This window comes from Panthera leo, chromosome A3 (assembly GCF_018350215.1).
Source record: "Panthera leo isolate Ple1 chromosome A3, P.leo_Ple1_pat1.1, whole genome shotgun sequence".
Classification (NCBI taxonomy): Eukaryota; Metazoa; Chordata; class Mammalia; order Carnivora; family Felidae; genus Panthera; species Panthera leo.
The window spans coordinates 34,898,904-34,914,684 of NC_056681.1; the positions used below are offsets into that span (position 1 = coordinate 34,898,904).

The 15,781-nt window shown below is 40.4% G+C and overlaps 1 protein-coding gene across 8 annotated transcripts in view; it reads left to right on the top strand.

The window, feature by feature from the left end:
* The window catches only part of PLCB4 (phospholipase C beta 4), a 388,300-nt gene that overhangs the window by 76,863 nt on the left and 295,656 nt on the right, over positions 1-15,781 (top strand). For 5 of the 8 annotated variants that reach the window (XM_042931609.1, XM_042931604.1, XM_042931603.1 and 2 more), the window contains exon 1: positions 172-633. The exons of 2 other annotated variants lie outside the window; for them this stretch is intronic. The gene's annotated coding sequence lies outside the window, so the exon portion shown is untranslated. Of the gene's footprint in view, positions 1-171; positions 634-654; positions 702-15,781 lie in introns of those variants that run through there. One more of the 8 variants, XM_042931607.1, reaches the window with a different exon arrangement.

A 15,781-nucleotide genomic window follows, 5' to 3' on the forward strand; every position in this document is an offset into this window, starting at 1 on the left:
TGGCAGCCAGATGGGGAAGTGGAAACAAATGTTCTCAGCAACATGTAAGTTACTACATTTCCTCAATTGTGGGCATTGGGTTCTGCTTTCCTTAACGTTTGTATCTTGAATCTTTTGTGGCCTTCCTTATAGAAAAAAAACCTAAAGGTTTGTTTTCGGGAAGAGTTCAAGGGGAGGTTGCACATTTTACCCTGCCTGTTGATAAACCCCAACGTCTGATCAAGTGGTACTTCTGGTGTGCAGGGCCTCTTACTCATTCCTGGGCAGCTCCTCGGCAAGATGCCTGTAAAAAGCATTTGCTTGCATTTGTTGTTCTGCTTGGAAGGGTGAACAGCGTCTCTCTTAGCCGCTCTGTCTGGATATTTTGTTGTGGCTGTGGGCACTGTTCGCCTGGCCTCTCACTTTGTGGCCAAGGGGTGGGACTCTGCGGAGAGGACCAGTCTTGTTAACGTTCGTTTGCTGGTGCGGGAGCTTGCTCATCCCCAGCGTCTTGCCCCCCTCCTTCCCTTCTGGAAAGAGTGAGCTTATCCTAAAAAGAGTGGTCGTCCCTGCACTTCTCAGCCTGCATCAGGCATACTCTCGAGAGCCTGTTTCTGACTGGGTGAAGTCTAAATCCTACTGTCTCCTTTTCAGGTAAGAGAACATACTGAAAAATGGCTGTATGAGTGGCAGTTAAGATTTACAAAGGGGGGTAGTTTTGGGTAAGTTTGCTTTTTTTTTTTTTTTTTTTTTTTTTAAATAGCTTGTAGAAGGGCTACCACAATTTTGCTTTCATGGTCCCTGAAGGGGTAGTGGTAGAAAAGAAAATACTGTTGTCTTTAAATTTCTCACGCCACTCAAACTTTTTTATGAAGATTTTTTTATTTATTATTTTTTTCTTCAGACTTTCTAATAACGGAGAAACCCAAGACAAAATTAAGACAAAGTGTATTAGACACTGTCTTGCGGTAATTCTGGCATTAGATACGGATTTATTGTCTCTTTAAAAAAAATTCCCTAAACCTAACTGTAACTCAAGTAGATTTTTCAGTAGGGCATTTCTCATATGATTTGATTGGTAGTATTTTTCTGTGTCATTTAGCATTTTGCAAATCTGTTCTAAAAATTACGTATGTGGGGGCAGGGGGAATATGGGAAATCTCTGTACCTTTCATCCAGTTTTACTACGAATCTAAAACTACTCTAAAAAATAAAGTCTAGCAAAAAAATTTTTTAACCAGTCTCTTAAATATTTTCTGTGAATACTTCAGTATGATGCAATAAAGCACAGAGTGTTGAACATTGAATATTTTTTCCATCATGCATAAATTGCTACAAAGTTAATTGATTTTTATTTTTTGTAATTAGCAATAAAACTATAGGACCTATTACAATACTATGTTTGGATTTCCACATTTTTGGTTCAACTGTATTAAGGTAGGCAGAATGATTGTTTTTGAAAGTCTCTTCTTAAATAAGTGAGGATGAAAATTTACTTTGTACCTACTGGAAATGTACTGATCCATTGTCTTGGAAGGTTAATCAGACACCATGTAAAATTCCTTCCTGAAGTAATAGAATGGAAATTAATAACTTCAGATTTGGTTTATGTGTTTGGTGACAGTCTTTTTAAAAACCATTTTCCTGTGATGACCCGTATTCAGGGACAAAGGAGTGATGGTGAAGTATAAAACTTGCAGTTAGCACAGAAGAACTGGCTTCTGATGGCTTTAGAAAAATACTTCATGTTTGTGTACTTTATTTTGTCAGGGATGTTTTAGTACCTTTAAAGACATGTCACTATGAAAAAAGGTGAAACCTTTAGCTTTGTGTGAACCACGACAAGCCACAGATATGAGCATTAAACAGTCTTTATTATAATGATTGAAATAAACAAAACATCATTAAAATAAATCAATTTTAGACAGATGTGTACATGAATAAAATGTGACATTCTGTGGCTATTTTTAAGGGGATTGAAGAACTTTCACAGCTGGCTCTGACTGTTGGAACAGACAGCTGCCTGAACTCTTGATTGTTACCTGTTGAAGAAAACCCTTTATACGCTTCTTCAATCGAACAGCAATTACATGCAAAGTGATCCACTCTCCAGAGACAGGCAGAATATTGCAGGATATGAAACCTGGCCAGATGTTCAAAACTGGTTCAACTGTGTTTCATTTTGATAGACTTGGTGGGGGCGGGTGGGGGGGCATGCTTTGGGGCTGGAGGTGGTTGTGCTGCACAGATGGAGGCTAGGACTGAAGCCTCCCAAAGAGGGGCTGTTGTCGGAGGAAGGTGCTTACAGCGGACCACTGTCCAGGGTTTACTACTCACCTATTTGCCTGTACCTGTCTTCTGTGTCTGAAGTTAAAGCTCTGCTATTGAGGGGTGCCTGGGTAGCTCAGTCCGTTAAGTGTCGGGACTCTTGATTTCAGGTCTTGTCATGATCCCAGGGTCATGGGGTCGGGCCCATGCTGTGTGTGGAGGCTGCTTAAGATTCTCTCTCTCCCTTGCCCTGTGCTCTCCCCTGCGTGCATGTCCTCTCTCCCCTCTCCCCTCCCACCCCCGCAAAACAAAAACTATTGAGAAGCTTTGAGTTATCAAGGCTTGGTCTGCAGGCTTGTAAGCTCTCTCCCTGCTTCTCACACTTGAATGTGAATATGAATCACCTGTGATTGGGTTAAATGGTAAATTCTAACAGCAGGTGTTGGATGAGGCCTGAGATTTTGTAGTTCTAACAAGCCCCCAGGTGTTGCTAATGCTCCGGGTTCAGCGACCACACTTTGCCTGGTGAGGAGCCTCAGTATCAATACCTACTCGGGTGGTTATTTTTAACATATTAGACATGGTCTAGTCAGCACCAGCTGATCAGTTTGCAAAGCCAATAACTGAGCATGCGATGGAGGTGAATTGACGAACTGTAGACACTGGCCCGTTCATAGATGATGTAAGTGATGTGTGACCTACTGGTTTCTCTGGAAGGAACGTGGGGCATTGTAACCTGCGATGAGGTGCTCTAGCAGTTCCTTCCTGGGACTCCTGGTCGCCTGCAGCCCTGCCCCTTGCCCCTTCAGTACAAACCTCTTTCTCTGCTCTGCTGCCACTACCCACACCTCCTCTGCTTCTTCTGCTGTCACTTCCCACCCATTAGGAGCCTTTTACTGCCTTGGGTTTGACTCATGTCTTGGACCTGGGTCTTCGGACAGCATCTTCTGCACAGCCTGGCTTGCAGCTGCCCTACTTCAGCTCACTGATTTTCTTTTTTAATTTTTAAGATTTTATTTTATTAAAAAAAAGTTAATGCTTATTTTTGGGAGAGAGAGAGAGAGTGAGTCAGGGAGGGGCAGAGAGGGAGACAGAATCTGAAGCAGGCTCTAGGTTCTGACCTGTCAGCACAGAGCCCAGTGTGGAACTTGCACCCACGAACCGTGAGATCATGAGCCGAGGTCAGATGCTGAACCTACTGAGCCTCCTGGGTGCCTTGATTTTTTTTTTTTTTTCCAATAATCCCCCACACTCAGCTCGTGGTATGAACTCACGACCCCGGAATCCACATTCTCCACTGACTGAGCCAGCCAGATGCGCCTCGCTGATTTTAGATCTAGAAACTGCAGGTAGCTACTTCTCTTGCACTCAACACACAGTTTTCCCATGTAATCAACCAGTTTCAGGCAGATGTGTGTGTATGTGTATGTTTAAAACAGCTTCCATGTCTCAGCTTGTTATATTTGTGCTTTGAATTTTCAACTTAAATGTTCTTCCTGTGTCCTAGATACCATGTAAACTCTTGAAGAGAGTGGTCATTGGGGTGGCAGTGTGATAGTTTATATTCTTCAGTGATTCCTTTCCCATTTTCTTCAGTGTTTTAAAGGAGAATGTCACACATTTGGTAATTGGAGTTTTACAATGTAGAACTCTGTTCACCACCTATATTCCACCATTAATATTTTATATCCTCACATATCCATCTACCTTTCCCTGATCCATCTCACTGTCTTAATTTTGATGCCTTTAAAAACAAACTACAGGCATCAGTTTGCATATTTCAACATGTTTATTTCAACTAGAGCTCAATATTTTTATGTGAAATTAACTTATGAAATGCACATCTTCTTAATTGTATATAAGTTGAGCTTTGACAAATGCATACACCTGTATAAATCAATCCCTGGCAGGATACAGAACATTACTGTCACCTGAGAAAGTTCCTCATGTGCTTTCTCAGCTTGTTTGTGCTTTTGTGACTCTTCCCCCACAAAAGAACTCCTTGATCAAATAAGTGATTGTTGATCAGTTTATTTTTTTTCAGACTACACTTTGATCAATTTTACTTCATACACATTTACTCTCCTACTTTGAAATATAGATTGTATAACACTTTCTAATAAGTTAATATTTAGCTTATTTAGACTAACTCGTGCTATTTCTGATAAAAAATTAAAGTTTTAACAACAGTAAAGTAGAGTATCTGGTTTTTACTTGGCACGAATTACTTCCCAATGACTTGGTTGATTCTTCTAACATTATACAACATGGTTGGTGAGAATATATAAATTGAGATGTAGAAATCTGGAGGTAACCATATTCTAAGATTCTTTGGGTCAACACACCTAATTTCTCTGGCCAGCTGTTTGCTGTGAAGATTTTATTTGAGGATATATTTACCTCCTCACTAAGCCTGATAGATGTTGGTACACTCTTCCCCCCCCCCCCCCCGCCCCCAAATCTAGAGGCATTTTTATTTTACCTTTTTGAGTATAGTTGACATACAATGTTGCATTAGTTTCAGGTGCACAACATAGCGGTTCACCTCTGTACATGACTCTGTGCTCCCCACAAGTGAAGCTACCGTCGGTCACCATGCAACACTATTACAGTCTCTCTGACTATATTCCCTACGTTTCCTGTACCTTTCATCCCCATGACTTATTCATTCCATAACTGGAAGCCTGTATCTGGAACAGAAAGCTTTGATCCCAGGACCGTCTTAACTCCTGATGTTCCATTTTTGTATGCTGTTGTGTCTGCTTCACCCCAGTACTTCACGAAGGACAGGATTGATCTGGATCCACGCTGATGTGGATACACAGAGCTGTGTAAAACCTCCACTGTCCAGATGGCAACTTGCTTGAAATGCCAGGTTCTCAGAATGACCTGTAACTAGGAAGCAAAAAAACACCCCACAATGTCTTTGGTGACAAAGAAGTGGTGTTTTAATATATACCCGAAAGTAGCCTAGGAGAAAGGGTATGGTCAAAATGAATGAGTTCATAAAGTTGTTCAGGGGCTATAAAGTACTCAAATGGAATTCTTTTAAAGTGCCTTAAAACTTCCATTTTTTTATTTTTTCATTCACATTAGTCACTGTAACACACTTTAATGGAGCATGTGACTCATGTTCTGAAAGGCCATGTAGCGTCTTCAACTGTTACTTACATTTAGGCATATTTTGCTTTTTCAGTGAATAGTGAACTATAAGCAATGGGTTTATTCGACTGTTTTTGGCTATAAAAACCCAGAGTAAAACTGAGTTAGAGATATGATATGGTAGGTGCTCAGAAGCTTTTTTTTTTTTTAGTCTTGCCCCAGAATACTCGATAGAAATTTATAGTGATTTTTTTAAAGGTACATCATTTAGTAGGAAGTTTACTTTCTTGCTTGTAAAGGCATGCAATAAAATATCCCAGCAGTTTTTAAAAGCACAATATATAACCCTTAGAACCAAATTGAACAAATACTCAACAGTTATCTATTCAAAAATTTAAACCAGGGGCACCTGGGTGGCCCAGTCAGTTAAGCATCTGACTTTGGCTCAGGTCATGATCTCCTGGTTCAGGAGTTTGAGCCCCACGTTGGGCTCAGTGCAGACAGCTCAGAGCCTGGAGTCTCAGTGGGTCTGTCTCTATCTCTCTCCCCCCCCTTTCCCCGTCCCTCCCCTTGCCTCTTCCCACCATCTCTCCCTCTCTTCTCTTGCTCAGTTTTTCCCTTTCTCTCTCAAAATAAGCATTAAAAAAATTGAAAAAAAACAAATTTAAACCAGAGACTGGCTATATATCATTAGGGAGAATACAGAAAGTTAACTATCTATGTAAAGTTAACTAGGCCAGAAAAAACAATCCCTATATGCATGCTTACTCTATTGTTTTCCAAGCTACTTAATTTATTGTTGCTTCTTTCAGAGATGAAAGGACAGGAGTAATTTTGGCAAACACTTGCTGAAGTTAGTACTGATAAAATAACTCAGAGCCACGTTTTAAGAAAAATAAATTCAGCTTCTAAATCTAAGCAGCTTTCCCCCAGTAGGAGACTTCAATTATATCTTAAGATGAAATACCTAAGTAAGAGGTGGGCGGGGGGGGTGGGGGTGGAGTATGTGTGTGTGTGTGTGTGTGTGTATAACTTGTACAAACGTGTGACAAGGTAGAGAATTGTGGGAAATGGTGGGGGAAGTTTCCCCCTCTAATAATATCCTTCCCTCTGAAATAGAAAGAAATATCAGTGATCATGTCTCCAATCCTGCAGAACTCCTGCATTTATGATATGCTCATCCTCCCAAAAAAAGGCTGCCATTTATGCAAGTTTTTATTATATTTTAACCTTCAATTAAAAGTTTAAGCTTCTAGGACAGGAGAGCAGTCACCAAACTCCTTTCTGTTGAGTGGGGTATCTTCCCCTTTGTCTACGTGCATCCTACCTGTTCTTGAAGGGTCAGCATGAAGCCCAACCATCTTGAAGCTTTTCTCACGTCAAATGTCTGCCTGTTCCTCCGTTTTGTGAGGGCCTATTATATTGACTTAAAAACCTTTTGGCATCATTCTTCAGGGCAGATAATTGCTCACTAATTATGGTATATATTAGCCTTGTCTTAATGATGTAAATTCCTCTGTGCAAGAGCCCTCTCTTAACGTTTCTTTTACATTTTCTACCTTTTCACCTTTTCTTGTTTAGTGTTTTGGAGAGCCTTCACTCAGTAAGTATTGTTGGCTGATTGTCTGAATATTGAGAGGCCACTTGTCTCCATGAATGTGATTAACTTCATTTTTCCTCTTTCCTATCAACTTAGAATTAATAGAAGGATTATTTTGAGGCAAAATCATTTGGCATTTTGTTTCTTTTTATCTTCATTTTTAACTTACCATGTAGTAGGCCATATTTCAGTAATAGTTTCAACATTCACCCCTTTTGGGGTGCATCTTATTTGGGGTGCATGGGTGTCCCCATTAAGCATCTGAGTCTTGATTTCGGCCCAGGTCATGATCACATGGTTTGCGGGTTTGAACCCCGTGTTGGGCTCCATGCTGACTGTGTGGAGCCTGCATGCGATTCTCTCTCCCTCTCTCTCTGCCCCTCTGCCCTGCTCACTTGTGCACATGTGCTCTCTTTCAAAATAAATACATTAAAAAATATATTAAACATTCACCCCTTTAATAATTCCTTTCATCTGCGAAGAACAAATTATTTTTCTAAGATAATTTTCCAGAATGACTCTGTAGAGCAGTTAAGCCCTATTGAATCTAGAATGTAAGAAAAATCGAACTCTGAAGTTCAGCTTCTGAATGACTTGGGAGCAGAGAATGTTATACACTTTGCTTTGTGTATTCTGGTCCGAAATGTAGGGGTTCTATCAGCAGCTGAGCTCTTTGTGTGGACATGCTTTGATGTGGTTGGGGTCTGAAGAGAAGCACTGAGCCAGAAAAGACTTACTGGCTTATCCATCTTCTTAGTCTTTTGTCTAGTTGTGTCACATGCTTGGATGTGTCTCCCTGCCTCAAAAACCAATGACAATCAATGTTAAGGTCACACTTTGTCCTACATGGTGTTACTAGTTGTAACTTTATGCCAACAAATTTTCCGCATGTCCTAACAAATTAGGGAACCTGGCAAAACTGGGACTTGTGTTCCCTCCATTAGAGGAGGCATGTACTCTTGGGGAGGCTGGGTTGAACTCAAGATTTTTGTATTAGTTTCTTGTTGCTGCTGTAACAAATCGCTATGAATTAGTGGCTTAAAACAACACCGATGTATCATCTTAGAGTTCTAGAGACCAGAAGTCTAAAACCGGTCTGCAGGGCTGTGTTGTTTATGGAGACTCTAGGGGAGAATTCATTACCGTCTCCAGTTTCTGGAAGCTACTCACATTCCACAGTAGCTCAAGACCATGTCACTTTGGCCTCTGCTTCCATTGTCCTATCTCCTTTGATTCTCCTGCTTCCCTCTACCATTTGTAAGAGCCCTTGTGATGACATTGGGCCCACTCACCTCAAGACCCTTAATCATGTTTTTGAGGTCCTTGTTGCCATGTAAGTAACATATTCATAGGTTCCAAGAATTAGGATGTGGGCTTCTTCACAGAGCCATCATTCTGCCTACCATACCCTAAGTCTACCTCTTCCTCCCAGTGACACAGCTGTCACCCTTCAGGCTGTCACCTCTAAAGTGTTGGATAACTGCAATTGATTTCTGTTAACCTGGAATTCGATTTTTATCCAACAAATAAGATGGAAATATTTTCCCTGATATTGGTATATCTTATAAATGTTGAATAATTTTTAAAAATAGCTCTTCTTTCTCTCTTCACTTGACTTTTCTTCTGTTTTTATTTCAAGTGTATTTCAAGTGCTTTTCACATTGTGGTTTTCTTTTCATCTGTAGAACAAACTTCACACTCATTAAGCTGTTTCTCCCCTCCCTGGTCCCTTGACTATTAATCTCTCAAACTCTAGTCTTTTTCCCTTGGGGAGTTTCTCGTTCTGTTGTGATTTGTGGTTCCCCCCCCCCCCACCTTTTCATGTAGTTTCTTCTTGTCACCCTCTGGTCCCTCCCTCACAATTCTTGTATCTTTGTCTTTTTCATCTGACAATAGAAAGTGATGTACATTTTGAACTTGCAACACTGCCATTTATCAGCAGAACATAGTATAATATCCGCTTTTGCTGATAAGAGAGTGGCAAAATTAATGTCAGAAATAAGCTGCTTAGTAACTTAAGAATTGAGGAAAAACCCATTCATATACAAAGGTATCTGAAGCAGGAACAATTTGTCCATCTTTTCCAAGAATTGTGAATATTTTCCTTTTTGACCTTTCTTGTTGTTGGTGCTGATAGCACAGCTAGTGAAATAAATTAGACCCCTTTTTGCTTTATTCATGGGTAAGGCTGTTCCAGAATTTTCACTGGTCCAAAAGACTAGAGCATTTAGCAGTGGTTTTCAAGTGTGGTTCTCAGGCCAGCGGCATTAGAATCACCTGGGAACTTGCCAGAAATGCAAATTATCAGGCTCTACTCCAGACCTACTGGATCAGAAGCTCTTGGGGTGGGGTTCAGAAGTCTTTGTTCTAACAAGGTCTCCAAGAGATTCTGATATACAGTCAAGTTGAAGAGCCCTTAACTATATTGTTTGGTCACCCTAGTGGGTGGGGGGTGGGGGAGAGGATGAACTCTTTTTGATCTCTTTCTAGATCATTTTATGTGTTTACTAGTCCCAGTGTCCAGGGATGTTGCTTCCTATAAACTATGTTTACTGAGAATATTTACAATTTCAGTACACCATCCAAAGTCCCTTTATTTTGTCTTGGAATTAGTAATCTGTGGGTTGGCATCAGGAAGAAATAGTTCTTACTTGGAGCACCTACCTACCTACAGGGCGTAAAGCTTAGGGGGTATCAAAGTAAACACAACTCTCATTCCTGGAACCCCCTGATTTGTTCCTATCTCTGATAGCCCTACTTCCCATCTTTAAAAATGTGACAGTTATCATAAGTGTTAATGTTTCAACTCCTTGAAATCTTTAAAATGAATCACGATGTTATTGCATATGGAAAGAGAAACTCTCTCTCCCCTTGCTGCTTCTGCAAAGTCCTTCAAAGTAAAATTTATATCTACCACATAAGCATGTGTTTATGGCAAATCAGGTCATTCCATAGGCTTATCTCCAAATGTGGTGAAAAGTCCATGGGGACACTTAATTATATTGAACTATAATTCACATGCAATAGCGTGCATCCGTTATTAGTGTCCATTTTGCATTTCAAGGAGTCTTGACAAATGTGTGTACCAGTGTAGCCATGACCACAGTCATACAGAAAACTGGTTCAAGCCCTTTTGGAACCCATCCCTCCCAGCCACTTGATTTCAGGCAACCACTAGTCTTTTTTGATTTTTAGTCTTTTTTGCTTTGGTCGTCTTTATGCTTTTTCTAGGATTTCTTACAAATGAAAGGATGGAATGACTAGGCCCTGTGCATGTTCAGCTGCATAAGAAACTGGCTTCCCAAAGGGTTGAACTATTTTACATGCCCACCAGCAATGCCTCAGAGTTTCCACTGAGCTGCTTTGACGTGCTGTGATATCAGACAGATAGAAATTCCGTGTTGATATCTAATGTGTATATATTCCTATTACACACGTGTGTATAACTGCCTGTGTGCATAAATGTGCAGAGAAATATGGATCGGTTTTATTGTATGAAGAACACCAATTTTGCTAGTAAATATAAGATCTTTCTATAGAACATAAAATTCTAACCCATGAGCATATACACAAACTGTTACACTACGTGTAAGTGATTTCTGTGTCTTTCCCTTAATATGTATTTTTATCATTTGCTGGCTATTACTAACAGCCAAGTGGCAAACTTCAGAAAAAGAATAGCAACCCTAACACAAGAAAATTGTTATTTTTTTCCCCTCCGACTTGGGAAAAGGTAAATGTTCTATGAGTGTGGTATTCGTTTAGTTGGGTATAGCTGAAGCCTCCAGTACTGCATGATGCAAGGTGCAAGAACCTAGTAGATACACAGTGGGCAATGGGGTGCAGATGAAGGAAACTGAGGAAGAATGATCCTGCAGGGAACAGGAGGAATAGACTGGCAGCACGGAAAAAATTCTCAAGGAGGCATGTTCAGGACCCAGGGGTCAAATGAGGATGGAATGAATGGATGCAGCCGCCGTAGAGACAGGGAGACTAGATTTACACACATGTCGTCATGACACTGAGAAGAATGTGCAGAATATCCAACAGAAGTAAAAGCAGCATGCTAAAAGGGAAGATGGTGACTCATTCTGTAGCTGAGGTGGAGAGGAGAAAATTGAGGAAAGCTTCAGGAAGAGCAGTTAGCAGTGGAACAGAAGAATAGAGTAGTAAAATGAATTTCATCTGTATGTGTGAAATGCTGGTATTGTTGAATACTGTTCCTAGAGGGTGGGAATAAAAAATAATGGTGGGGTGGTCAGATTACACAGGATTGCGTCCTAAAGGTATGATGGCTAGTTAAGCTGCTGCTGTTAATTTATGTCACACAGTGAGCAGAGTCCCTGGAAACGGCCTGAGACAGGGGCAAGGTGCCGGTATAAATTTCAGTGACTCATCTCTTGGGTCTAAAATAGCAGGCTAGAGGTCAAAGTGTAGTAAAGGAAGGAAGTCTTTGTGACACATGTTCCTCTCAAAAGCAAACTTAGACCCAGCATACGTAATGCAATTTCTCAAACGGGTGTAGAGAGATTGAGGTGGGCGATGGGACTTAAGCCTACATCAAATCTGTGTTTTCCATACAGGGACACTTTGACTTTTTTCCCCACTGGTCTGCCATTTTCCAAAAGACTTTAGGTATACCTTTGGGCATAAATATATTCTGTTGGGATACATGCAAGGGCTCAGAGACTCTTAAGGGAATAGCTGTCGAGGTTTTTAACTTCATATGTGCTCTTTGCTAAAGTTGATCTTCCTTAGAATGCATTTGCTTTCTTTTCTCCCTTTTTACTGAAGGAAGGCATTCCTCTTGTCTTCTTGGAATTTTAATATGGTATGTAGTCCTGTAATGTGAAACATCCCAAGTGCTAACCCTGAGGGTGCTTTGCTTATGCAGAATTCAAGACCTATTCATCAGTTGATGGGTAATTAAAAATAAACTTTAGGGCACCTGAGTGGCTCAGTTGGTTGAACATCTGACTCTTGGTTTTAGCTCAGGTCATAGTCTCATGGGTTTGTGAGATCAAGCCCCGCATCGGGCTCTGACCTTATAGAGCATAACCTTCTTGGGATTCTCTCTCTTGCTCTCTCTCTGTCTGTCCCTCCCTCTCGCACACTTTCTCTCAAAATTAATAAATGAAAACTTAGACAAACGAATTTGATGATGGACCACAGTCTTTGGCTTGAAGCTCCAAAGGAGTTTAGAGATTTCAGTGCTGTGGCTGCAGCTACTCTTCTACACTCCTCTGCTTATTTAGGCTAAAAGGATTTATCAGCATTTGTGTATAGAAATAAAAATTGGAATAAAATTGATGCTATACCTTTGTTATCTTAGCATTAGGGAATATTTGCCCATGAATGTGTGAGTTAATTTTTTAAAGCTCTATGTATCATGTCAAGAGGTACATTTCAAGTCCAGTTTTACTCTTTAATAGTTATTGACCAAAATGTTGTAATATTTATGTGATTTTTTTCAGCTGTTTACTGGTAACTGTATAACTCCAAAGAAATTACTTCATTCGTAGGGGCTAAATTCAAATTAACCCAAAACTTAAAATTCTAAATGATAGGCCTATTTTTGGTGGGTGTAGGGATGTATAATAAATAGTTCAGTCAATAAAATACTTGGAATAAAGATCAATTCATTAGGATAAAACTTGCAGAAGTAGAATGGAAATGTGAAAAGGAAATGATAAAACGTGAATGTTAAAGAACTTATTTTTAAATTATTTTTAAATAACCTTTTAATAAGTACCAATTCACTATAGGATTTAGATTCTTATGGCTTTGAGTGATATAATAGCTATTTTACTTAAAAGTCGACACTTACAACATCCATTGTTGTAATTGCATTGTTAACTCTTGATTATACGATGAAAAAAATTAAGGTATTAACTTAAAATTGACTTTTAGTTGCATAGTTATTTCTAGGCTGTTCTAGAGGGATAGAAGTACAGATTTTTGAGAACCAATGTTATGGGTAATGGGACATCACTGAAACATTTTGAATTGGGGAACACCTGACAAGATTGATGGCTATGAAGAGGTATTCTTCTAAGTAGACGATGGGGAGGGTGCATCTCAAAGGTTGGAGGTGATGAGAGACTAGGAGCAATAAAATAATAAGTAGGATTTAACAGAATTTCAATGAGTGATGTACCATTTAGAATGTTTCTCACAGCAAAGAACTTCAGTTTGGCTCAAATAACAAAATACTTATGTTCCCTAACAAGAAATCTCAAGGTAGAGTGACATCTGTGTTGGTTAACTCCATGAATTACAGTTTATATGTTATGCTTGTGTCAAAAAATGGCAAAGGTGTTAGGGGCCACCATGAATCGCTTAGACCAATCAAGACTTATATCCTGGACCTGGGGCTGGAGCACACCTTGCCCTGAAGCACATGGCTTTAGAAGGACAGTGTAATTAAGTGAAAACCAAATTGAGGTTTGTGGCAGAAGAAAAAGAGGTAAAGAATTCAGGGGAAATCCCAACCTTTTAAATTTATTTTTTATTTTTTATTTTTGAGACAGAGACAGAGCATGAGCAAGGGAGGGGCAGAGAGGGAGGGAGACACAGAATCCAAAGCAGGCTCTGGGCTCTGAGCTGTCAGCACAGAGCCTGATGTGGGGCTCGAACTCACAAACTGTGAGATCATGACCTGAGCTGAAGTCAGATGCTTAACCAACTGAGCCACCCAGGCGCCCCCGGGGAAATCCCAATCTTGAGCACAGCAGAGAGTATAGAGAGTGGGCACAGTACATGACCCAGGATTCGGAGTCCATAGGATTTAGCTACTAACTGCATGTGGAATATAAATTGTTGGGATTAAGTTAGGCATGCCCTTTAGGTTTCTGACCTGGTCATCAGATAGATTATGGGTCCATTTAATGATGAGAGTCAGAAGGGTGGGCAGATATGGTAGGCAGAGTAGTGCCCCCCACCAAGATGTCTGAGTCTTAATTTCTAGAATTTGTAAATTTTACCTTACTTAGCAAAAAGGGTGTTGCAGATGTGATCAATGTTAAGGACAACCTTGATGGCTGGATTAGCCTGGATAATACAGGTGGTCACAATCTCATCATTACTCCTTGAAAGCAGAGAACCTTAACTGATTGTTGTCAGAATAAGAACATGAATGAGAGCAAGAGATTGAACTGGAATGTTAGAAGACATGGCAGGAGAAATCCAAAGTATGAAAGGAACTTGGACTTGATTTAGGATTGCTGGCTTTGAAGATGGAGGAAGGGAGCCAGGAACCAAGAAATGTGCATGGCCTCTAGTTGCTGGGAATAGTAAGGAAACAGATTTTTCCCCTAGGCCCTCCAGAAAGGAACACAGCCCTGTGGGCACCTTGATTTTAGCTCAGTGAGACCTCTGTGACACTTCTGGCTTTAAGATAACAGATTTGTGTTTTAAGCCACTAGGTTTGTGCTTTTCATTATGGGAGTAATAGAAAACAAATGCAGCTGGTTTGCCCAGGTTTTCCACTGAGGAATGCATATTTCTTCAGTAGATCCTGAATTAGATGTGCCAAAGGTTAGCAGTCTAGGGCTGTGGGCATCTAGTCTCTTGATGTACATGCTTGCTTTAGCAAAGGAGAAAACAGAGTTATGAAGGAGCACTTTATTTGAAGCTTTCTTGTTTTCAGTGTTCTATACTTTGTCATCTTCCTCGAAATTAGGATTTGGCATGGATAACCTCAGGTTCCCTTCACCTTGAAAATTTTGAAGATCTTTGCCTTAGATAAAACAGAACACTTCCCTACCCAGTATAGTCTACTCTCTGTTGAACATGAGGAAAAGAGGGAGAAGTACATACAAGAATTATTGGGGAACATAGGAACATAACATTCATTATAAAATCTGAGTGCGGGCCTCCAGTGCCTTGTTTAGAAATGTAGTATTCCTAAATGTTAGACATTAATCAACATGGGCCCTGGAATTTTTGTGTTGAAATCACTCCTTTTACATCAAGGTAAGTGAAACATAAAGTTCTGAACAGAAACCTGTGTTGTCCTAACTAGCTAAGGGACCACATACCCACCATCATGAAAATCTGTGTGTTGGCATCATTGTGGATTATTCCATCACATGATCCGGGGGAGGTGTCGAAAGTGTTCCCCTTCACGAGCACTGTTATTCCTTGTTCAGAGTTTCAGTATCATAAGGAGAATCTACCACTTGACAGAGAACTGTTGCCTTATAAAGCTGATGCTATGGTCTGAATTCCCCAAGTGGGGCACTTTGTTAGGTATAGGATAGGATCAGATTGTAGAGGATAGCAGTGGGGAAGAATGCACACCAAAGTCCGTCCTTTAGGGCCACTCCTTGCCTTATCCCTGTTTAGCATGAGTACTGCTCTGACCGAAAATCCCATTCTGCACAAGGTTTTGAAAAGGTAGAATGTCTAATACAACTTCTGTCTTGAACACAGAGATGGACACTCTTGCCAGTCTGAGGGGTGGACTGCAGTCACTAGGGACATGAGGGTCCTACTTCATTGTTGTCAACTCCCCTGGCTGAAGATCCCATTCATACCCATCCTCACCCATTCGAGGACTCCCAGATGCAGATTCTGCAGGGGGAAAAAGGACCATAGATTTCCTAACAATTATCTCATTGACAGGGAGTCTGTAATGTGATTCCATCTGGATTAGCTTTTGCTCTTGTACCCTGGAAAACTTTGTTTAATAGTTATCTAAGCACTTGAGCAATAATTGAACAAATGTCTTTGAACTTGTTGTCCAGACCTGGGCTTGCCAAATGCTGTGGTGAGACTTGAAGTGGTTAAGTCCACCATGAATGAACCCCTTAAGCTGCAAGGCCTGTATGT